The sequence below is a fragment of the Malaclemys terrapin genome, chromosome 1, assembly GCF_027887155.1.
Source record: "Malaclemys terrapin pileata isolate rMalTer1 chromosome 1, rMalTer1.hap1, whole genome shotgun sequence".
NCBI classification, from domain to species: Eukaryota; Metazoa; Chordata; order Testudines; family Emydidae; genus Malaclemys; species Malaclemys terrapin.
In genome coordinates, this window is record NC_071505.1 from 36332450 (window position 1) to 36357997 (window position 25548).

The following is a 25548-nucleotide window of genomic DNA, read 5'->3' on the forward strand; positions in this document are numbered from 1 at the left end:
TTTCACAGTCCATGATGTGTTTTTCATGGCTGTGAATTTGCTAGGGCCCTAATCATGAAGATACCATATGTAAAAGAGCCTGTTACCTGCCCAGCAGCCAAACACGTTTCCATATCTTCCTTCCAGCGGGTGACACTAGCAAAAGCTCCTCTCTTTGAGCTGGGGCAGATGAAGGGGGACCTAAAAACAAACATATCTCAAGCTGAATTGCTGAGGAAAGCTAGAATGCAGGTGTCCCAGTACCATTACACATATGAAGAGTACAAAATGAAAAAATTAATCTTATGCAAAAAGAGTCACACTAGGAGGGTAAAGACCAGATTCCTGATGTCCCCACAACAATTTTAAGTGCAGGTACAGTGCATGCAGATGGCAAGTAGGCAGATTGTAGTAACTGCCACTTACTTCAAAAACATTTGATAGGAGAGAAGTCAAGATGGCAATTTGGAATAGTGTTAGTAAAAGAGCACTGGCTGTTACTGCCCATACAGGACTGAACTTAGTGATAGCATGGCAATTCTAAACATTGGCACTTTATCCTGGTGTGAGGTTGTTACATCCCGTAGCTCTCCAAACACATTATGAAATCTATGTATATTCTGTTTAAAAATTACTCTTTAGTAATGCATCTGATGAAGTGGGCTATAGCCCACGAAATCTTATGACCAAATAAATTTGTTAGTCTCTAAGGTGCCACAAGCACTCCTCATTCTTTAGTATAGATTATTATAACTTACAGCCCTGTCAAAATGTAGGTGCCCTCTTTTAACTCCTTGAATTTAAACTTTCTTGAATTTAAGAACCAAATGCTATAACTGAGTGCTTTCTTTACAAGCTTGACTTTTGAATTTTTGGCTAAATTCTCTATACCGTTTTGTACCTCTTTCCCTCCTCCACCTTGCACAGCAGTGAATTTTACACACATGCAGGGAGCCTGCTCAAGGGGCAATGCAACATTTAAATCCCACTTAATAATTTTATATCAATAACTTAACTAGTGAATAGGCCTTGTGTTGTCCTTCTGCATAATGGTAAATTTTACCCTATTGGAGGAATAAACTTGGTTCAATTAATCAAAGCATTTTTGCTGAAGAAACAAGTCCAACAAAGTCTTATTTTCATCAAATCCTGCCTGCATTAGGGCTTCCAACTAGTGGGCAAATTTGTGAAACACTAGATGTATTCAGCAGCACAGCACTTTACATTTGGCAGTAGTGAAGAAGTTAATTGACACTTTGCCAATGTCAGCATGTTTCTACTACATTCCAGGGGTCATATGTGTTCACTGTAGTGGCTAATTTTACACGAATGGCTGAGTCTTATGAAAGAGCTGGTGTAGACAGCTAAAGTTATTGGGCCAAACTTTTCCTTCACTTACTCCTATGCAGACCCACTCAGTTTAGTGGTAACCCAACACCAACAAAATTAGAGCTTCTGAATGTTGTATAAAAGTATCTGGGCTCAATTCTGCCCTTTGCTATGCCAGCAGAAGGCCATTTGGGAACAATATTCTTATTTTACTTTTTAGAAGTGTAAATCTGAAGAAACTCCATCGGCTTCAGTTGACCATAATTTTGTCATTGTTTGGGATATTGAATTCCTCACTGAAATCAATGGGCACTTCTGATTACTAGTAGATGGTTTGGTATGGTGAAACAGCATTACTTAGGAATTACACCAGTGTAACTGAAATTAATATCTGTACCTTTGAATTTAATGGGTTTGCAGGTACAGGATTTGCCACATGGACTTTTTATAGACAACATCAGGACAGCATTTTGAAAAACTGAACCTGAATATCCGTTCACATGATTTTTCTATATTTGCATGCACATTTAGCATAATTGTGTGTGGAAATAAGGTATATGCACATGGAATTTGGATGTATGCACTTGCCCAACTGGCATGAACAAGTATAGTAATTTCACATGTATTTTAGCACCGGGATCTTGAGCCTCCTTTGAAAGAAGGGGGAAAGAAGTTGTTCCTGAATGCTTACATTTTTCAAATTCTGTGCCAGATTTTTATACCCCCTATTTACAATCAGTTCTATGGTACTCCACAAATAGTCCTGTTGACTTCAATGAAACTACTCGTGAGATAAGGTAGTATCAGTATGTGTAGTAGTATCATAATCTGGCCCTTTGATGGTAGCATTTTAATTTTAAAAGTGTTTTTTTTTCTCATTTTTTAATGGATAAGGTATTTCAATTATTTGTCTAAACAAAGTAATAAAGAAAGCAGTATCAAGTCAAAACCTGTGATTAGTCAGGAAAATGGCCACATTAGAAATGAAAAGCTCTGCATGTACTGTATATGTTTATGATTAAATTGTTCAGTGTAAATATATTTATAATGAATATTTTTGACTCTAGTAGATCTTTAATTCTTTTTAATTCCCACTTTTGAACCGCACACTTCATTTGGTCACCCAAAGCTTTTGGGGCCAGATTGCGGCATTTGGCACAGCTCTGAACTAGGATGTGCAAAATCCACAACCTCAGAAGTAGCTGTGGGAGGTGCTGTGACTGACTCACACCTCTGATGGTCAATTCCTTTCTCTTTCCCCTCACTCCAGTGGTGGGATGGGGGAAGCAGTAACTTGCAAAACCAGCAGCAAATGATGACAGCCGCCATGCCGGTATGGGTGGGAAGGCCAGCGAGTGTGTGTGTGTGGTGGGGCAGAGGGGATGAAGCCCATTCACTGCCTCTAAACAGAAGTGCAGAGCCCTCTTGATCCTGTGCACCCAGATCCAAGGGCAGGGTAGCTGGCATATGGGGGTTTCTACTTCTCCTTATTCTTTGTGTTGGTATGTAATGAAAGTCACCATCTACCCGGGGTTCCTGCAAATAAAAGGGCTACAATTCTATTGCATGCAAAATGGTCAAGTGTGCATGTGTTGAATGGTTTCTGTTGGCTTTGTAGTTTTTCGTCTAAAGTGGTCATCATGGGGAAATATTTAGTCATTTAAATATCCAAATTAAACAACATGCAAATGGGGCTACCATGAAACTTTCATTCAAGGATTTTCAAAGCTCTTTCTAAAAATTAATTGACTAAGGGTACGTCTTCACTACCCACCGTATCGGCGGGTAGCAATCGATTTATCCGGGATTGATATATCGTGTCTCGTTAAGACACGATATATCGATCCCCGAATGTGCTCACCGTTGACTCCGGAACTCCACCAGAGCGAGCAGCAGTAGCACAGTCGACGGGGGGCCGCGGCCGTCGATCCCGCGCTGTGTGGACCCCAGATAATTCGATCCAAGATACTTCGACTTCAGCTACGCTATTTGTGTAGCTGAAGTTGCGTATCTTGGATCAATCCTCCGCCCCCCCCTCCCCAGTGTAGACCAGCCCTTAGCCACCCAACAGCTCTGCGATTTGGTAAGGCAAAGGATCACTTCACCCAAGACTGAAATGTAGCCACTGCTATGATGAAATGTGGCAACTGTGTAAATGCTGAATCCTGCTCCAGTGACAACAATGGGAGTGTTGCCACGGACCTTATACCAAAGCTGGTGCAGGTCTGAAGAGGGCTCAGAAATGCCACACAGCAGTTTCAGGAGCTTAGAAGATTTCTACAGGGGAAATCTAGGTCAACAGATGGAGCTGGCATTTCTCCAGGACATGGGGGTTAATATCTCCCCTCTTATTAAAAATGTGCCTTGGGACACGTGTGGCCAGGACCTCCTTTTTATAGCTCAGTTGAAAAATACCTTTTCTGTCACTTTTTTTTCTAAATAAGAATGAGGTCATAGAGGGCTAGATCTTCAGCGACTGCAAATTGACATTGTTCCATTGAAGTCAATGAAGGTTTGTTGACTTATTCCAAGTAAGGATCTGTCCTATAATATCTGGTGCTTTGCCATACAAACTGATAGGCAGCACAAGATGGGTGAAAATGATGAAATGTCAGTCCTGCAATGTTTTACTGCAAGTGAAAACTAGTGCTGGACAAAGTTTTCAAGAACATAGTTGTCTCATTTGGATGACTTCAATTAACAATTTCCTTGAAACACGCTTGACCTTTTTGGCTTAGTACACTTTAAAGTGAAATGCAGGGTGCCAGTCTAATCCACTCAGATCCAGAAAGTTCAACAAATATCCTTAAGGCACACATCCTGTGACTTGGTTTAATCTTATGATCAGAGGAGTGTCACTTGACGTGTTAGATACTAATGACTTAGAACCAGGTTGACCTATTGCACAATTAGGAGACCATTTATGCTCAGAACATAGGGAGCAAGGGGAAAAAAAATTAAAAATATTTAGCTGTAAAAGGATACCAGTTCATATCATCTAAGTAGTAGGAAGGAAGCTCCTAGAAGTACTGCTATTTTACATGGGAACAGTTTGCATTAAAACTAAGTATCCTATGAAGTCTCCATTTTTAAAGTGAACCTGGTGATGTGCCGGAAATGCCATCTTACAGATCAGAACACTTACAACTCTGTTTGTTTTGTTGGCTATCGCTGCTGTATTTCATTCAATTAACTATAGTATTTCATGATGACTTCAACCCTGCTATGGCATCACTATGGCTATTTCAAATCAGCTTTGTTCTTATGTATTGAACTTTCTGTAAATCAAAATGGCTAATTGCCTGACTACCACCAAAATGTTTTTCTCTGGTCTCGGTGAAGTAGTCATTTTGAAATGGCAGGCTTATATGGAAAGAATATGTGCTCTTTATTTTGTTCAGTCAATCGAATTGCTGGATTGCCTGAAAAATTCGGAACTTTTCATTTCAGATAGATGGAGACACACAATGTGCTAGAGATTGTCTGACAATTGAATGGACAACTTTTATGGTTTTAAGAGATTTATAATAAATGTGGTGGGTGCATATTGCTCCATCATGTACCTTTATAATTAGGTGCTTCAACCGCTGCTCAGAAATCAATTATGATTAAATCAGGGGATTTCCCCATGGCATCATAGAAGAGGAAGAGGGACTAGTTCCCTCCACTATACATCCCTCTGCCCTGGCTTGGAGCTCCATGTATTTGGGGACTCATGCATTAAGAGAGAATGTGAGAGAGGGGATGGGAATGATAGTACATCACTGTTTCTAGACTTATCGCTGACACTAGAGGAAATACCCCTGCTCTTCAGAAACTCTTCTAGGACTTCATCATAATTAGCTTTCACTCTTTAATTTGGAGATTTCATTTTTCTCATATAGACATAACTGAAAGTGAACTTAGATGGAAAGCTACTGGAATTAAATCATTCATCTTGTACACTTGGTATCTTACATTACGGGGTGGCCAAACTTACTGACCCTCTGAGCTGCATACAACAATCTTCAGAGGTTCGAGAGCCAAGTAACACCTGTCGGGACTCAGGGCTTCAGCCCCATGGGAAGTGCCTGCCAGGGCTCAGGACTTCAGCCCTGCTCCTGCTGAAGCCCCAAGCCCCAGCAAGTGTGCCTCGCAGGTCAAATACCCTGAGACCTCTCCCTGCAGAGCTAAAGCCTCTACCCCACCACCCCGCTGCAAGGCAGAAGTCCAGAGCTCCCCCCTGCCCAGTCTGGTAGGTGGAGAATGGCGGCGTGAGTGTGTGTGTGGGGGGGCTCCATGACCCTCACTTTAATGATAAAAGAGCTGCCTGTGGCTCACGAGCCACAGTTTGGCCACCCCTATTACATTAGAAGTGGGTATCAAACAGGCATTCTAGATCTGATCATTCTAGATCATTCTAGGTCTGAAAAGTGAGTGTTAGGATCTCAAATCTTTTATCTTCCACTTCCGGGTTCCAGATCTGACTGGATACAAAAACTCGGAAATGGTTTCAGGAGCAGAAATTAGGCCTTGATTCTGCCAAATTCATTCCCTCAGTCCCTTGGCAAGATCAAGAACTAACTCTTTAAAATATGTATATATTTTAATCTTACCCTGCCTAAGCAGTTACAGATAGTGCTATTTTTTTTTCAAAACCAGAAGCTATACTATTCATTCAAGTTGTCCTGTCATCACCATTGATTGGCTTTCCTCAATGAATTTTCCCTAACATCTGTTTTGTTTCAAATGAAATAAATAGCAAGCTTTTCAAGGAAGGGACCATATCTACCCATGTGTTTGGATAGTGCCTATTACAACAGGGCCTGATCCTGCTTGGAACCCTTGAGCGCTTCAGTAATAAACTTTTCAGAATTTGCAAATCAGGCATTGCGACAGAGGGCCAGATTCTCAGCTGAAGTAAATTGGCAAAGTTTTGCCCAGCAAGGCTAAATGACTTGCCCACAGTCAGAGAGAGAGTGTGAAGCAGAGCAACAAATAAGATCTAATATTCTGAATCCCTGTACAGTACTTTAACCACAAGGCTGTCCTCTTCAAATCCATCTCCACCAATTCATTCAATTTGATACAATGATTTTAATTTTCTCTCTGTCGTTAAGATATTTTTTCTTATATTTGTTTGTAGTTCTTACTTCATTGCTGGGAGAGAGGAAAAAACGAACAAAAAAACCCCACCAACCGCATGACTTGGTTATTAATAACTAACATAAAATTTTATGTTCTTGGCAAAGAGCCTTTTGAAAGGTTGTTGCTGCACAGCTGCTGTTTCATCTCAGTGATAACTAGCTATCTGAGAAATTTCAGTCTTGTTTCAGGCTAGGTTATAGCACTTACTCTTACTAGGTCTTGTAATCATTTACTCATTCATTCACGTAGTCATTCATTCAGACCATAGCGCATGTGTGCTCCGGATCCTGTTTGATCTATTGGCAGGTTATAATCTCATTGATCAAAGGAAGTTACTCATCTGTTTTGGGCACCTTTTTGGCTCTTTCTATTTCTAAATTAACTTGAGGCCATAGTCTGCCCCAAACACCCTCTGACATTAGCAGTGCTAGGTATGTGAAATGAAGATAGGATACAGCCCTTGGTTTATTTAGTATATTCCTAAAGAGTCCAGTTTTGTTTTTCTTGGTAGTCTGATGTCTTGTGCTACAGGGTTCAGCCATGGATCCAATAATCATAATACCATTAGAAAGTGTCTGCAGAATCTCTGTTCTGCAGATGATGCATAGATGTATTAACTATTAATATGGTTCTTGCACTGAAATCTTGATACTATCCTTATGCCTGTCATCTATTTGGCCTTCAGTGAATTCCCTCACCATAAATATATTACGTCCGGAAATCTCTGTTAAAAGTTGAGGTCACAAAGTGGACCACTCAGAAGTTAGTAAATGCCGGAATTAAGGTTGCCCATGCAACCTTCGTTTGTTCCACTTGTGCATATGCATTATGATAGTCTTTAAATACATGATCACATAATGGTTTTCCACAGGACCCTAGCCTCATTTAGTTCTCTGTGAGGAGAGAGTGTGCTCATTGTAGTTGGAATCTTTGGAGAATTTTGCTGCCAAACTCTAACAAGTCTACTAATCATACGGAAACCGAGTTTTGTATTTTATTTTATTTTATGTGAAAGAGGTTTATAACTTGGCCAAGTTTGGGAGGATTTTCTGTTGCATGACAAAAGTTACATCCCTGACATCAGGGCTGCCCCCTGCCTTATTTCAAGTTTCTGATTCAAACCATGGAGCTGCTAGAGCTCTTCAAGAAAATAGGTACAACAATTATTTTTAACATGGGGAAAAAATGTATTTTTCCTTCATCTCATTTGCAAAAATGGCTAAACCATTTTAGCTGGGGAAAACCAACCAAACGAAACCAGTCAGAGAGACACCTGGCATGGAAATTTTTAACCTGAATGGTGAAAGTTTGAGATTTAATAAGCATAGGCGCCAACTCCATGGGTGCTTTGGGGCTGGAGCATCCACGGGGAAAAAATGGAGGGTGCTAAGCACCCACTGGCAGTCCCTCTATTACCTCCCCACACCCTCCCCAGGGCCTCCTGCCTGCTGGCGAGCACCGCAGATCAGCGCCTCCACCTCCCTCCCCACGGGGTGGAGGTGGGAAGAGGTGGGGGTTGAGGCCTTGGGGCCTTGGGGGAAGGGATGAAATGGGGGCAGGGCCTATGGCAGAGCCAGGGGTCGATCCCCCCTGTCTGGCACTTTGGAAAGTCGTATAAGCAACTGAAAACATAGGGTTTTATAATGGGTAGTGTCAGGCATCTATAGGTGTTGCTACCTGGACCCCCTATAATGATGAAACTGCTACTGAATGAACCTGGTTCAGTGTTTCCTATTCTTCTTCTTCTTTTTTGTTCCCTAAAAGAAATAACAAATGTACCCTTCTGTCTGGAAGTACAGTATTTAAATGAATTATGTAGGGTTGTCAAATAGTTATTCAGCTGTTTGCAGTATACACTACTATTAGATTGTCTTATTGTTTTATCTGTTTTGTTCCCGCAAGAACAAATTGAACAGGGAAAGAACATTTTCTTTGAGTGGGGATTTCTCTGTGGTTTGCTTGTGTAGTAGTTGTGACCCTCCAGGTTCTATCTGTTGAGAGTCTGACTGTTGCTGATCATAGGATTTTCAATCCACAAAAACAGAATGCAACCAGTGGAGTTTGCCCTTTCACCTTCACTCCCCTTCTCCGTGAGGCACAAGTTTCTTTTTTTTTTTGCTGAGTGAAAGGCAGTTTTTGCTGGTGGAAACGGCTTTTTTGAGCTTACAGTACAAACTTGCAAACCTGTATTGGCAACAAGCCAGAACTCACTTGCTGTAGTGTGGAGTGCAACTGCCAGACTGCTTATGAAAGGGAAGTGACATGAATACACTGTCACCTGATTCAAAAGTGTTGTATTTGCTGCCTGGTCATGTTGGGTCACCTTGCCATTCCAGTGACAAGCCATGCTGGCCACAGCTCTTCCTGTGTTAGTCATGGGACAAGTGTTCTTATAGAAGGTCACCTGTGCTTTTTCGATCATGCGTGATGCTTTCTCTAACTTCGCATGGAGCAGATCTGCCCAACATCATGCTTAAGATGCCAGTAGCTGCTGGTGCCTTCTCTGCACTGGCACTCCTACCTTTGTTACCACTGATGGAGTTGCACTGGTCGTATTGCAACTGTAGGAGATTTCCCCAACATTGTCAGTGTAAGGCCACTGGGGTTAGAGGGTCATTTAAAAATGCAGAAAAGAATAATTTCTTAGTATTCGCCTCCCCATCACATTTTTATTTAGATCACTAACTATGACTTTAGGTGCCTAACTTAGGAACCCATGTTTAAAAATTTTGGCCTTGGATCGCTCTTCTGCTTTAACGTAGTCAGTAAAAGTCTTACTGAGGGTGAAATTCTTTGCTCTGCAGGACCAGCACAAGTCCGATTCATTGACTCTCTTTTGTGCCCTGCGCAGCTCGTCTGCACAGGGGTGAATTTCATCCTCTATGGACTGTGTGAGACTGGAGACACTGGGTTTCATCCTCTGGTACTGTGCTCCTGGTAAAAGTTCTAGTAATCTGAGATCAGCACTACTGACAAATGTTGGAAACATCCAACAAACCGTTCTCCAAAACTGTTTCAGGAGGGACCTTTCAAAAAAAAAAAAAAAAAAAAAAAGTGTAAGGGCTGATATCACTGTTTCCTATAGTAATTTGGGGAGCAGCAAGTAATCTAAACATCATCTGCCATGTGATAAGACACTATATGATAATTGTTCTTAATGTGTCTCCTAATAGTGGGATTTAATACTCAAAAATGTTTTTATTAGAGTCATGTTTCTTAACCTATAAATAAGGCTACGTTTTAGTCACGGGTATTTTTAGTAAAAGTCACGGACAGGTCACGGGCAGTAAACAAAAATTCACAGCTTGTGACCCATCCATAACTTTTACTATATGCCCCTGACTAAAACTTGGTGGGAGGGGGGGGCTGCCCAGGGGCACGGTGAGTGCTGGGATAGGGCAGCCTGGGTGCAGGGGGAGGCGGTGGCGAGTAGCTTGGGACCCCTGCTGGTGCTGGAGGGAGTTGGTGGGGCTGGCAGGCTCCCTACCTGGCTCTGCTCTCCATTCCCCATTCCCCCTCCATTCCTCCCCTCCATTCCCCCTGCAGCAGCAGAGTTTGGTTGTGGGAGGATGAGGCGAACTCTGAGCGGCTCATACCTGGGGGGCTCCCCAGAAGCGGCAACATCCTCCTTGCTCAGTTCCTAGAAAGAGTTGTGACCAGGCAGCTCTGTGTGCTGCCTCTGCCCAGAGCGCTGGCTTCGCAGCTCCCATTGGCTGGGAATATTGGCCAATGAGAGCTGTGGGGTCGGTGCCTACAGATGGAGGCAGCACGTGGAGCTGCCTGGCCACGCCTCCACCTAGGAACTGAGCGAGGGGGATGTAGTCGCTTCTGGGGAGCCCCCACCCAGGTAAGCACTACTCAGAGCCCACCTCACCCAATCCCATGGCCTAACCCTCTGGCCCTTCTGACACCCAAACTCTGCTGCTGGATGTGGGGGCGTGGTGGCCCGAGACTGCCCCAGGAGCAGCCAGTGCGACCGGCACAGGGGCTGCCTAAGCGGCCCCTGAATCAGGCACACCAGCCACTGCAGAAATTATGGAGGTCACAGAAAGTCACAGAATCCGCAGCCTTACCTATGAACAGTTATTTATTGTTTTGTGGTAGCACTTAACAGCCAGGGCCCCATTGTGCTAGGCACTAGACAAACATAACAACGAGATGGTCCCTGCCTCAAAGAGCTTACAGTCTAAGTATCAGACTATAGAGAACAGGTCTATACAACAAATAGACAGAGGAACAATGAAAAAAATTCTACATAACTGGTGTATTGCATTGGGTGCAGCTCCTGCTCATGATTCCCCTCCTTTAGTTTGGTAAAAATAAAATGACAAACAACATATCGTGCAAATTGCCTGTAACTACCGTTGACTTCCATGATCTCTAGATCTGAGTCGAGAGCAGGTGCAAAGGGTACACATCATGTAGGATCAGGCTTATTATAGGTATTCCTTTAGAGAAAATAGATTGTGATTTTCTGCTATTGTAACTCCAGTTTTGAAGTCAGAGATATTAAATAGCTTTTGGCTTGGTCAGACAACTGAATACAAGCCTTAAACAAAGAGTATTTTTAATCATGTGGCAGTATTTTTGATACAATTGGAGATCTCCTTAGGGATTTAATGCTGTATATAAAACATTCTTCTGTCTAGACAAACCACTAAGGCTGATGCTTCCCTTTTGACCTTGGTAATTAAAACTTATTCATAGTCACTTCTAATAAAGCATTATTGGAATTGGTGTCTAAAATTAAATTTGTGTGCGCACATCCGAGGCAATAGAACAGATAATAAGAACTGCACTGTCAAAGCTTTCCCCAAGTAAAACTAACCTCTTCCCCTTCATACATAAGTCTCTCATTATACATATGTCATGTTACATATTAACTGGAGTAGAGGGTAATTATGGAAAGCCCCTGTCCTTTGAATTGAAAGAGTGGCTGTCTGTGGGAGATGAGGCCTGAAGCTACTAGTAGAGGGCATTATTACCGATAGGAGGTAATTTTTATTAACCCAAGGGGGAATAGTTCTATTAATAAATTACAAGCCTTAGACTAAGACTTTCAAAAGTGACTGAGACATCTTTAAAGGGCCTTTTTTTTAAAAAAAGAAGACGGCTGCACAATACTGTCTGAAAACAGGCCCCTTTTCAAGCTTGGCACTAAGACAACCTAAATTGATACTTTTAAAAATCTTGCCCTGTGTGTTTGTGTGTATGTATATTTACAAAGAAAGCCTTCAAAACATGAATTGAGTATAACTGATGCAGTGATGTTTTCCTGAGTCTGCAGACAGACTGTGACAATGGCTCTGAAAGGTGTGAAATGATCTATTCCTCTCCAAGGAATTATTTTAAGAAGCCTAATAAATAACAATGTTAACATTTAAATTGTCAACTGTTTCATTGCTGACCAGAATGGAGGTGGATCAGATTATGAGGAGCTGGAAAATCTACTGTGAGTGGCATCTCATTTTAGTGTCATGAGCGGGCACAGTCTGGAATAAATGTGAAAGCCTTTGTATTTGACAGCAGGTCAGCCCACCATAAATCCAGCTGCAGGTGCCTGAATGTGACCTTAGGATGATCTCTATGTTTATGGGTTGAAGAAAACACATAAGTGAAAGCTAAATGAAGGGATACATTAAAAATCCTCTGACCCGCCCACAAGTTCAAGGATAGTATATGTATTTTTGTATCAGTATAAAGGTTTGGGCAGAGGATTTGTTAAGAAAATTATTCATGGTTACTGAACATGTAATTTTTTTGTTATAATTTACAATAAGGGGCATCATATTTCTTCAGGTTATTTTGTGTCACATGGTGTTGTATGTCATAGCAGGTGTAACACAATGTTGTATAACGCTACCTGTTGAACCGTGATGTGAAAATTAGAAGAAATAAAAGCTTTGTCTCACTGTTCTGCCAAAGCACTAAAGTAGCAAATACCTTCTCAAAAGCTATCGGGTAATTCTCATGTAAATGTAATCCAGGCATAGGTGTTTCATAAGCACTTTAAGACATACTCTTGAAAGATACTGCATGCCATTAAGCTTCCACCTAAGCCAGTGAGCATTGAAGGTGCTCACGACCTTATAGGAATCTCTGAACACCTCACAGGATTGGACCCTCTATTATACCGCATATTACATTACCTAGTTCCCATGAAATGTTTGAATCTTTGCAAATTTCTAATGAATATGTGCACTTAAACAATAGATACAGATACACAATGGTCTTGAATGAAATGTTTTTTCCCACAACCAAGAAAAGATCCCATAACACAGACTTGAACAGAATTCTATTTACTTACCAGATGTTTAAACTAGTTTGATATATACTATTGATATTTGAACACTATTTTACACATAGAGTTTATGAAGAGCTTTTGTTTAGTAGACTCCTGTGTAACGACAGAGAAAAGCGATGTGATCTGATAGCTCAAACCAAAATTAGGCAAGGATTCCAATTGCTATAACATTATCACTTAAACAATGCTAGCCGGGAATTTGTGGCTGTAGGACTGTATGTGTTTATTTAGAGCAAAGATACACAGACAATCTGATGGACATTTGGATCCATCTAGGGTTGTGTGCCAGACTAGTAAATGGACTTACATGTTCTGTTTAACTAACATTTATAATGCTTGTGTTGGTTCTTGGGGTAGCCAGAACAGAGAGTCTTCTTGTTACCCCCCTGCCTCCAGTGTGAGAGAGTCTTGCTTGTGGCAGTTTCCTGAAATTGCCAGTCCTTCAGCCACTCAAGCACTCTCCTCTGGGCTATGCCAGCCTTTCTTTCGCCTCATAGATTAACAATTGTTGCATCCCAAACCTGAAACCATTTGAGTCAGCCTCAGACATGATCTAGTCACAAAATCTTCTGCACCCAATGGTGCAGCATGCCTCAGTTTATGTTTTATTTTAAACTACTGCTCCTGTAAACCACATATTTGTGAGCATTTATAATAAAACAACAACAACAAAAATCTTAACTTAAGAAAGAATAAAGATTTAACTAGAAACAAGAAATAGAGGTGGAAACAAGTGATTACAATACAATACAGAACCTGGATCTAAGCTTATCAATAGTTACCGTTTCTATCTAATAAAATAGATTTTCCTCCAAAGTTCAGTCAATTGCAAAGCTGGCTGGTTCCTCAAGAACCAGGAGCCAAACTCTCACGAAGGCGTTTGGAAGGGATTTGCTCAGTGAATGGATACAGAGTACCTTTCCCTCCATTCTGTTATATTGAAAACAAAATCTTTGGTTTTTATTCACAGTCAGGGCAAATCCATGCCTTACTAGAGTTTCTTTTCTACTTTTAAGTGGTTTTGACCGTTTGTCATTGTCTCTGATGGTTTTCCATTGACCGTTATGGGATGTGCAAGGGTAGACAGATAAAATTTTTTTCTATTGTCTACCCTTGCACATCCCATAACAGTCAATGGAAAACCATCAGAGACAATGACAAACGGTCAAAACCACTTAAAAGTAGAAAAGAAACTCTACAATAAGGCATGGATTTGCCCTGACTGTGAATAAAAACCAAAGATTGTTTTCAATATAACAGAATGGAGGGAAAGGTACTCTGTATCCATTCGCTGAGCATCATTGAGACTCATTACCTCCCGGTGACTAATTTCTACTCCAACTCCGTAAAGCATACTTTCAGTATAAATATAACATTCCTTAAATATTATCCATACATATGTCTCACATTGACTGGGTCCTGACAAATTCTGAGATTTCTGTAGATACATTACTTTAGTCCAGCGGTTCTCAAACATCATTGCACTGTGACCCCCTTCTGACGACAAAAATTACTACACAACCCCAGGTTGGGGGCTGAAGCCCAAGCTCCACCACCCTGGCCTGAAGCCCTCAGGCTTCAGCCCCAGGCCCGAGCAAGTTTAACACCAGCCCTGGCAACCCCATTAAAATGGGGTAGCGACTCACTGTGTGGTCCGAGACACAGTTTGAGAACTGCTGCTTTTAGTCTATAGGGATAAACAGCCTGTAAGACATGTTTGGGGCAGTGAGTTTGTCTGGTCTGAGGTGAGAGGTTTTTGCAAAGAACACGGGACCCTTTGCCAAGGGGTCTTTGTGTCACGGTACTACATATTTATTTCTTCTATGTTTAAATCATTCTTTTCCCCCCTATGGATACATGGTGAGAAATATCACTCCATGACTTCCAGTAAAGTAGATATTTTGGAAAACAAGAGTAGATGGCCCTCAACAACTCTCAAGGCCAGGCCTTCAAAATTAAGACAGAAGTTTTAGGAGGCTTCTATGGAAATAGTTCTCACTGCATGTGTTTGTGTGTATTTGTATCAAAGGAGATATCTAGAGAATGGATGCTGTAAATTCTGTATATTGAGTCAACGGTCTGATGATGCACATAAGTCCATGGCCAAATTAGTGATCTCCAAACAGGGCCGGCTCTAGGCACCAGTGAAGGAAGCAGGTGCTTGGGGCGGCCAATGGAGAGAGGCGGCACGTCCGAGTCGTTGGCGGCAATTTGGCTGCAGGTCCCTCAGTCCCGCTCAGAGGGAAGGACCCACTGCCGAATTGCCACTGAAGAATGAAATGGCATGGTAGAGATCGCGGCTTTATCTTTTTTTAATTTTAATTTTTATTTTTTCACTTCGCCGCTTGGGGCAGTAAAAAAGCTGGAGCCGGCCCTGTGTCCAAAGGAGCTGCAGGTGCTCACAACCTCTGAAAATCAGGCCACTTTGTTAGCTGCTTAACACTTGAAAATCTTGGGCCATGTCTGTTTCAGTGGATCTCCGTGAAATAAGAACCAAATCAATTGAAGTAGACTGAACTCCTGTGTCAAGTCTGAACTTCTCAGTAAAGATTTACCAGAGTGATGCATCAATGCATGATGCATTAGCTACAAACTGTGCTTACTAAAGGTCAGATCCTGCATCACTAAAGTTGATAAGAATTTGCCATTGACTTCAGTGACTTCAAGGGTTATTGAAAAGTCATCTACAGTACAGTCTGTTTCAGTAAGTACATTACTTCACTATATGCCTCAAAATTTAATAATTACATTGATAGAATGTGGAATATATGTAGGTTATTTTTTTAAACAAAATCTGTGATTTGATGTATGTGTAATCTTTGTACAATGCTGCAGTCAGTTTTGATGTTTCAAGTTAGTGCTGTTTAGCTACAGAGGGGGAACACTTTTTTTCTGATACATAATTTATTTTATGATAGTAGAAAAATAGACTTATGAAAATTTTCATGCATACAATATGTTAGTTGAAATAAAAATGTAAAGGGGAAACAAGTAAATTACTGGTTTAAAAAGTAATGACCATCTGATATTTTAATCCTGTTAAACATATTTCATAGGAAGTTTAGACAAAGTAAAGCTAAAGTTCAAGGCCTTGTATTGTAGAACCCATGAATATATGGACATACCCTAAGGTATTGATTTATTGTCATCAACTGCAAACTTGCAAATAGCTCTGCTTAAAAAAAACATGTTTAAATCACTTGCTCTGGCTTTTCTCCCCTCAAGTTAAAAAGTAGCCATTCTAGTTAGTCAGATGGTTATCAACCACCAGCTAGTTCTCTTTGCTGATCCTCCAAATAGTCAAGCAGAGTTGACACCTGATCCATAGCAATTTCTGCTCACATGATTTGAAATCTACCAAATCAGCTAGGTTCAGCATTTACTCTTTCCTGACACTTTGTACAATTTACCTTTGACCCACATTTTTCAGCTCCTCACAAGTAAAGGAAAAGGCAGATGCATTGTATGAACACAAAAATGGGTTATGGACCCATAGTATGGCCTTCGACATATACAAACCTTTACAATAGGGAGAAGGAGGAAAAAAATCTCTATATCCAGGTCAGGTAATAAAGAAATTTAAACAAACCACTAAATATTTTATATATATACACAGATGTCATAGTAAACATACTGCCAAAAGCACTAGGTGAACTGATTTAATGAAATGTTCAATAAGAACACTTTGTACATTTTACTGAAAGAACATTCCATTGTGTGAAAGAACAATTTGAAGGAATGATTAATACTATTACTGGCTTCTGTGATGAATAATTGCAAAAGTATAATTTTATTAACCTAAAATGGCACATACTGTATCTAGCCTCAATTGAAGACTAATACAAAAGAGAAATGCTGTATGTATGTAGAAAGGAAAATGTTTACAGCCAGAGAAAGTACTTCTTATTGTGTATAAGAAGCATTTGAAACAAGCGATAAAACACTGATAATGGGAATTGTCTGGACTTTACAGTACTCATGAAAAGCAGTTACCAAGCAACCTCTGGGTCACCTATTTCTTGCACACACTAAATCAGAGTTGTAATAATTATTGCAATGCACTTTACATAGTTTTTCAATCTGGAATAAATAAATCTTAGACTGCTATTACTTCCTCTCTTTTATGCAGGGATTTAGGCACATCCTTCCCAGGCCCCATTAGCACTGATGAGAGTTGTGTATAAATCCTCAGATATCCAGAGGAGACTACACCTGTAATTTTTCAAAATCGCTATTAATCTATAGATATAGAGTGAAACAGAAAAATGAGACTCTTGCATAAGAAATTGAATACCCTGGGCTGGATCTTCCAGCGCAGAGCATAGCAACTGAACCCCCCCCATAAATTGCGTGACATGGATGCAGAACAATGCACAAGAGAGTGCTTGTCTCTATGCTCCTGTCATGTGGAGACAGCACTGTGCCAGACTGCAGTGCAGATGTAAATTGAAGGTGTGCTACCGTGGAACCAGTGGCGTAGCCAGGTTCTAAGAGCAGGGGGAGCAAACATTAAAAAGGGGCCCCCCCTTGGCTCCTCCTCTGGCCACGCCCCCTTGGCTCCTCCTCTGGCCACGCCCCCTTGGCTCCTCCTCTGGCCGCTCTGTACCCCCCACCCCTTGGCTGGCTCCTCCGGCCGCGCCGCCCCTCCCCTCCATCGCTCCTCCGGCCATGCCGTGCCGCCCCACGGCCCCCACCATGGCTCCATCAGCCATGCCGTGCCGCCCCGCGGCCCCCCCCCATGGCTCATCCAGCCGTGCCGCCCCCTCCCCATGGCTCCTCTGGCTGTGCTGTCCCCCCTTGCCTGCAGGAGCCCAGCGCCGGCCTGGCAGGCCAAGCTTCAGAACGGAGCGTGGGCTCCACCCGCTGGCACCATGGTAACCCCTAACTAAGGAGCCGCTTTTGGAATATGTGCTGAGGGAAAGCAGCTGCTTCCCATGCACCTCCCCTAGCTACACTACTGCATGGAACGGGGGTGTTGAACTAGGAAAAGTGGAAGCAATGGTACAGAGCCACTTTGCCAGTGGGATGGATTGACCCCAGCCATGCACATGTAACCCAGGGAAGAATAAACTAAAGCAGTCATGAGGAGCTTCAAATTACACACAATACTTGTGGGAGCCAGGGAACCATGCACAATAGCAAGAAAGCAGATGAGAGATGAATAGCATCACCTGGTCTATGCTCCATCCCAAGTACCGCAGGAAATATTTTAGTGTAAAGAAACTACTGTGGTAGCATATTATTAACACCTAGAGGGATAAAGATAAATATCTTCTGCATCATTGGTCAATGCAGACAGCGTACTCGAGAACAGTCTGTGTGAGGATATATTCGTTGTAGCATTCTGTCTCTGTGCCAACATGTGCTTCTAATGTTACTCCACTCGTTCATTCTATGTTACTGCTTTCCCCATTTCATGAGCAACCTGTTAACACAACCGCTAGCTCCAGTTGGTCTTAGCCTCTTAGTGCTGTTCTGCCTCCAATTTCTCCATGATGTGGCTTGACCACAATTGGTGAGCTTCTTAACCTCTTTTTCGTTTCCCCAATCTTTTCAGTTGGCTTTTCCATTTGCAATAGTACCTCCCCTATGACCTAATTTAGCCATATAGCACTTTTTGCTTATTGTGTGCACACTGTTCTGAGGGATGATATGGCACGATTAGTTTGTCTGCAATTGTACATGACTGTGTGGGCCTTTTTTATTTTACTAGTGTGTCTTTTCATGGAGAAATCAAAGCTTTAATACACCATGACAGGGATGTCTCTCTTATCAGCTGAAGATGTTGAAAATGTGGTGGGGTGGTGGTGGGGGTGTTCTGATCAACCAGATTTCAAGATTTTTTTCAATGATGCAAACTTACTCTAACAACCTGAGATGGGGCTTGGGCTAAAAGTTGCAAGGGTCTAGCTTCATGAAACTCGCAGTTTTGCTGAGAAAACTTTCTAGAAAGAAGAGAAGCAGTATTTCCACTTAGCTTAAACTTATTATATTGGTAGCAGTAGCTGTATTACAGTAAGGCATGAGGCCCAAGTTTAGTCCCAGGGCTCCTTTGTACTGCATATTGTACAAACAAGTAACAAGACGGTTCCTGGTCCAGAAAGCTCACTGTCTAGGTTTATATGACCCAACAGGTAGATAAAATAGGTGAGGGCATGGGAGGATTGTATTAGATTGTGATTGTGTTATAATGTGTTTCAGAAATTCTCAAACTGATATATTTGTAACTTAACACTGCTATGTAAACTAATTGGGCTAGGGATGACATCTTTCTTTATGTTGATACAACATCTAACATAATGTGGCTCCAATCCTGATTAAGGCTTCTGTGCAGTAGCCCAATGTAAATACACACATAATGCATCATTTGTTTGGTGGTATACTACCAGCAGCTCAGGCTTCTCCCCTTCCCTTTAATATATAATATTAATTAGCGTTCATTTTAAGACTAATAATTTTATTCAGTAAGTGGCAATGGACTTTCCATTTTCACTTTATACAGTAATTTCCTAGTTCAGATAGTATCTGATTCCCTACTGCTTTTGCTAATGGATAATACTTCTTCTGTCATGTTTGAGCTATGAAATTTAATTGCCCAGAGTGGCTGATACCTATTTGCAACAGCTGCTGAACAAAACTCTTTAAAATGTTATAATTGCATATACAAGAGTCCTTTAATTTAATGGACATTGCTTAGTATTAAAATTTAATTATGCACAAGGGAGATAGAGCAGGGGATCCAAAGGTGCTTCATTTTGGGAGGACCACATCTTAAAACAGAGATCTAGGGCCAAATTCTCCTTTCTTACACATTCTTGCTTGGAGTCATGCCATTGACTTCAGCTGAGTTATTCCTGATTTAAACCAATATAAAGAGGTTCCACTTCCTCTACCAACCTGCCCATCCTAATTACATAGTGACCTTGTGGCAACTACAGTGTCATGCTTGGTTATATGAATGAAATAAGCTCCGTTCCTCTCTCTGGGAACTGTTTAGAGAAGAACCTCCCGCTGTGGTTTGGAGTATAGTATACACAAGTTGGCTTTCTTTTTGGTAAGGAAGCAGGCTTCAGGGTGTGTTCCTAGCAGTATACTATGCTTTAACTTCAGCGATTCATCCAACTTCCTGTTAAGTGTCTGGGTAGCGTAATCTAACAGGCATTGACTATACTACATACTGTGATAAGAACTAAAACAACAAGGGCCAAATTCTGTTCAGCTGTACTGGTGCAGCCATTGATTTCAGTGGGTTGTAGTGATATAACTAAAAGCAGAATATGTTCCTGTTTGCAAATTATTGTTCCATACCTTCCTGCAGCACTCACTGCTTTTTTTCCTCCCTGGACATACTGAGGTTTGGTTCTGGGCCCCTATGTTTTTGCTTCCTTACTAGATTTGGTAGTGTCCACAAGTTAGTTTGCATTTGACTTTGAACTAAAGAAATTCCCAGCAGAGGCAAGCATTAAGCAACCATTGTTTCTGGTTGTTGGTACACCACCTCACACAGTGAGGTCCTGGTCCATGATGGTTCTATGTTCTATGGTAATACAAATAATAATAATAATTACAGAGAAATGTGTTTGTTTTGTTTTGTTTTTCATGCTGCATTTAGTTGATCAAAATGTCTCTAGAAAGGTTAAAAGTCCTGGACTAGGCTGCAGTTTGTACTAAACATCACTACTTGAAAGATGATGGATGCTTCACCAGTGTGATGGGAATAGCTCCGTTGGCCACCTTGAAGAGCTTCTTGGACCACAAATTGGGAACAGCTCAGTTAAAGGAATAGATGTATAAAAACCAAACAGGAATCTAATATATAGGGCACTATCCAGATTAAACAGCCTTTATGCAGCTGGAGATCAGCCAAAACTCAGACTATCCAAAGCCAGAGATTGATCTTACTCTGTAGTGTACATCTTCCATATAAAGCTGCAGTGTGTCAGTTTAGGCACCTAAGCATGTCATCTTTCCAAGGAATAGAGTCACTGCCTAGCCTAGGTCACAGGAATGTTGTCAGGGATTCAGTGCATAGCACAACCCCCAACATGCTAAGAGGAGAGATTAGGTTCTTATCTAGCTGACTATTGCTTAGCTAGGGAAACACTTCAGGGAGGAGTGTAGCCCAGACATGAATGCTTCATGGATGACAGTTCAAAACCAGAGCCCCTTCAGGAAGAAGAGGGAATGGACTAAAGCAGGGGTCGGCAACCTTTCAGAAGTGGTGTGCCGAGTCTTCATTTATTCACTCTAATTTAAGGTTTTGCGTGCCAGTCATACATTCTAATGTTTTTAGAAGGTCTCTTTCTATAAGTCTATAATATATAACTAAACTATTGTTGTATGTAAAGTAAATAAGGTTTTTAAAATGTTTAAGAAGCTTCATTTCAAATTAAATTAAAATGTAGAGCCCCCTGGACCGGTGGCCAGGACCCAGGCAGTGTGAGTGCCACTGAAAATCAGCTCGCATTCCGCCTTTGGCATGCATGCCATAGGTTGCCTACCCCTGGACTAAAGACTTCCACTCAACTGAAGATTAGGAGGAGGCCTTCACACCAACAATAGGCAGTTGCCTCAATTTCAGTGGTCAGGGATATGAGCTTTCCTAGCTTTCCCTCTAGCTGAATTGATGAAAATAAAACAAGGACGGGGCTTGGTAGTAATTTTTCTCTTGTGCCCTGAATGAAAGTCCATAGGTAGGTGTTACCTTCACCCTCTAGTAACTCTTAGGATGTGTATAACACCTATTTTTGGGTGTGGTGGTGGGAAGAAGGGGAGATGTGGGGCATGAGAGGCATGTGGTCTTCGCTTCCAAGCTGCTCTCAGGTGCAGAGGGCTTGGGTTTTGGGGATAGAGAGACTGACACTGCACAGCAAGCAGATCTTTCCTCTGAATAGTATGGAAACATTACAAAGTTAATATGGAAATGTAGGTTTAAAATCTTATCTGTCATTGGGAATCTACCGGAATTACTTTGTCTTCACCCTTGGTAGCTGCTATGAGTTTCAGGGCAATTGAAAGCTAAATTTCCCAGTGTATCACAATTACAGAAACAAATGTACTGTGAGAGAGGGAGAGCTTTTGAAATGTTACTAATTACTTCATCAAAGGCTTTAATATTCTTTCTTGTGAGAATCCTGGCTTACCTCCCCTTATTCAATAACTGTCAGCGGGTCTGCTCCTTAACATTTCCTTTATCCTTTTGGTAACTTGTATGCTTGTATGCTAAGTACAGTATCTTGCAAGCTCTTGGTTATAAAATACTTAAATGCACACCTGAGGGGGTGGGAGTCAGTGCAGGGTGAGAAAGAGCTTCTGCCACATAACAACCTGTAGCTGGGACACATTGCACTGAACTGCACCTCAGGAGAGTATGAATTCTAGTCCCAGAGTTCTTCCCTGACTGTTGTTAATATTTCTGTGTCCTTCCTAACCATTATTCATACCTCATACTCCCCACCTTACCGGAAGTAATATTTTGCACTCACTTAGTACATAAAGTAACTGAGAGAAAGCACAAGGTCACTTCATGCAGAACTGAGAATAGAACCCCAGTCTGTAATATAACACGGCTAAGTTTCACCAACTTCCCCATTCTTTTTGAAGGAGCTTGCTAAATATGTGCTTGAGTAACTCACACTAGCACAATATGACTCTTACCCCACATGGTTAGACCGTACTCAGAGGCTTTGACTCTGTTACTGCCTATGTAACCCAGGCCTGCTTGGTATGGTGCTCTGTCCCCCTTTAGTGGCACCTAGACCCCCTAGAGATTGATGAGTCTGCTACAGCTTTGGCTAATAGACCTGTGGCTTTTAGCTCATGCAATAGAAGCTCATACATTAAGCTTTAGAGGTCCCAGGTTCCATCCTACCCACTGCAACTGGGGTCAAGTATCAGAGGGGTAGCCGTGTTAGTCTGAATCTGTAAAAAGCACCTTTAAGACTCACAGAAGTATTGGGAGCATAAGTGGACTTGCCTCTGAAGAAGTGGGGTTCTTACCCACAAAAGCTTATGCTCCCAATACTTCTGTGAGTCTTAAAGGTGCCACAGGACCCTCTGTTGCTTTTTACGGCAACTGGGGTCTGTCAGCGTTACAAGTGGGGGCTCGTCCAGGATACCAACTGGGAAGTCTCTGAAACTCAGGATGCAGTTCCTCAGCTAGGGGCAGCAACATCACCACTTCCATGAGTTTTGTGAAGCTAGCTGTTTAAAAATGTCTGAAAACAAAATGTTTTGGGTTGAATGAAATGTTGGGTTGAATGAAATGTTGGTTTGAGCAGATATGGACCTTTATAATTTGCTGAACTTTTTCTAAATTTCAGGCTTGAGGGAAACCAAAAAAATCAATTATTTACCCAGCTCTATTTTGGAGCCCTCTGCTCCCCAACTTAAATCCAGTTTTGCAACCAAAACAAGCATATAACATAAAAGAGAACTCAATTTTATGAAAGTTACAAGATTGTAATCCCAACATCTCCCTTAAAGGCACATTTCAGGGCCTGTATTCTAAGCAGGTTATTTTGTTGTATAACTATGTCATCATCAGCTGGTATTTTGTTTTTCAGAATTGCTAGTGCAATAATAATGAGCCCAGTAGTAATCTCTGCAAAATCCCTCCCCATAGCCAGCTATATTGAAGCAGAATGAAAACAAATCGGCAGCAGGCATCTAGAAAATTAGATATTAACTTTCAAAAGTTCATGCTAGTTTGCCCTGTAATAGCTGCGAAACAAGAACATTATGTTTCTGTGCCGAACCTTTTAGTGGAATCAAAACATTCTCCTACTACAACCTGGCTCACAACTGCTATGGGCTTGAATGTTAACAATACTTGTGACTGCAGTAATAGAAATGTAGTCAGGGAGGAAAAAGGGAAAAGCCCTGTGATTAGTATTCAGAACTCTCACTGCACAATGCAGTGAATTCTACTGCAACTACTGAAAAAAAAGAAGAAGGAATAAAACTGGGGAAAGAAAATTCAAATACAAAACCGTGCATTTAATTAATGGTGAGGGTGTGAAATAAACCCACATAAGCAAATAAATTCATGATTGTGGTTGAAAATCTGGATCAAAACTGAGATCTTAGTAAAGACTCATTATATAAAGAACATAGTGGGCCTGAACCAAAGCCCGTTGAAATCAAGGGACTCCCTTTGAGTACAGTAGGCTTTAGGACAGGTCATGCAAGCAGGTGTTAAAGTGATCTGGGAGACCACAACTCACCTTCCTGCTAAAAGTGGGAGAGCTGAACTCCTCTCTCCGGCTTGGGTAAATAGCACCTCCTCACGTCTCTCCCTCCTCTATAGCAGCTGTGCTACGAGCACCACATCTCACTTTGATCTATTTTAACCACTACCTATGACTTAAAGCTCTGATTGTCCCTCATCATCCCTCTGTGTCACCATATCAAGTCTGTAATTCTTGTCTTCAGGTCAAGTATTTTTGAACTCTGCCCTTCCCTACTTTACATATACTTGGGTCCTATGTCCACCCACTTCTCTGCCAACAATGCCAGCATCAACTACCACCTTTTCCTGTCGTTTTTGTGTTTCCTTCAGGAGCAAGAGGGAGAGGTTGAGGGTAGGATTATACCCTATTAGCTTTCTTAAGCACATCTTTGTCAATTTCTGAATCAATGGAAAATAATAATTAATCAACCCAAATAAACTCTATCTGGCTGGACTTTAACACAGATGTAAATGTATTATTTTAAGACTGTGATTAAACTATTGGTCAAGAATAGTGTGGAGACATCTAATTTGCTTATGTATGGGAAGTGTTTCCTGCAGATCCATATAATCTTCAATTTTATTGTGTCTTGGATCACTCCAAAAGAACATTAGGATCCTTGATGAACATTGTTGCATAGCCTTAGCCATGGATCATTTCTACGGATATAGAAACTTACTCTATATGTAGTGGTATTTAATGCCCTCTGGTTATGTGTAACTGACTAGTTAGTTTAAAAAAATTGTAATTGCTCTTGGGGGTGATCATTTTGGCATTGAGTACTTTGGAAGAAACCCCTATAAAAGCCATAATTAAACCACAGTATTTTTCTTTTATAAACACACACTTTTGAGGGAATGGGAAGATTTTAATTTTTTAAGCTGTTCTGCCACTTCAGATGTGTCATGTTGGGTTATCATTGTTCACTGTACATTCAGACATGTTCTGATGGCCTTAGCATAACATGATATGATGTGTTACAACGTGTCAGGTCAGACTGAATGTTTTAAAATATGTTTTTCCTTCAAAGTTACAAGTGACATTAGTGTTTTAGTTACTAACTTTTTATGAAAGAGAAATGTTATTGAGAATCAGAGGTGCTGGAACCATTTGTATAGTGGGGGTGCTGAGTGAGAGCCACTGAACCAAACTGCAAACCCTGTATATGACGGGGGTGATTCAAGCCAGGGGGTGCTGCAGCACCCCAGCACCCTAGTTCCAGCACCTATGTTGAGAATACCAGTTATTTCCTTTCATATGTATTAAAGAGAGATACAGGGTAAAGGCATTAAGCTGAGTTGGGCATTTATTTGTTTTGTTAAATAAATAGAAAAAGGAAAATAACCCTAACTACCTTTTGACGGCGTTATTAGTGTATCATGTCAGCCATAATGAACAAATATAGCGCTAACAGTTGGCATTTCAGCCATACTCCATAGCAGGGAGCATGTGCCCCACCACTCGTCATCACTATTAGGAACATAAGAACATAAGAATGGCCCTATTGGGTCAGACCAAAGGTCCATCTAGCCCAGTATCCTGTCTTCCGACAATGGCCAGTGCCAGGTGCCCCAGAGG

The 25548-nt window shown here is 41.4% G+C and overlaps 1 long non-coding RNA gene across 1 annotated transcript in view; it reads right to left on the reverse strand.

Moving 5' to 3' along the window:
- LOC128833474 (uncharacterized) overlaps positions 1-24050 on the reverse strand; it is a 43424-nt gene extending 19374 nt beyond the window's left edge. The window contains exons 1-2 of the long non-coding RNA XR_008444249.1: positions 23965-24050; positions 87-180 (exon numbers count right to left, since the gene is read on the reverse strand). This is a non-coding gene — a long non-coding RNA (uncharacterized LOC128833474). The remainder of the gene's footprint in view (positions 1-86; positions 181-23964) is intronic.
- Between the last annotated feature and the right edge of the window lie 1498 nt (positions 24051-25548).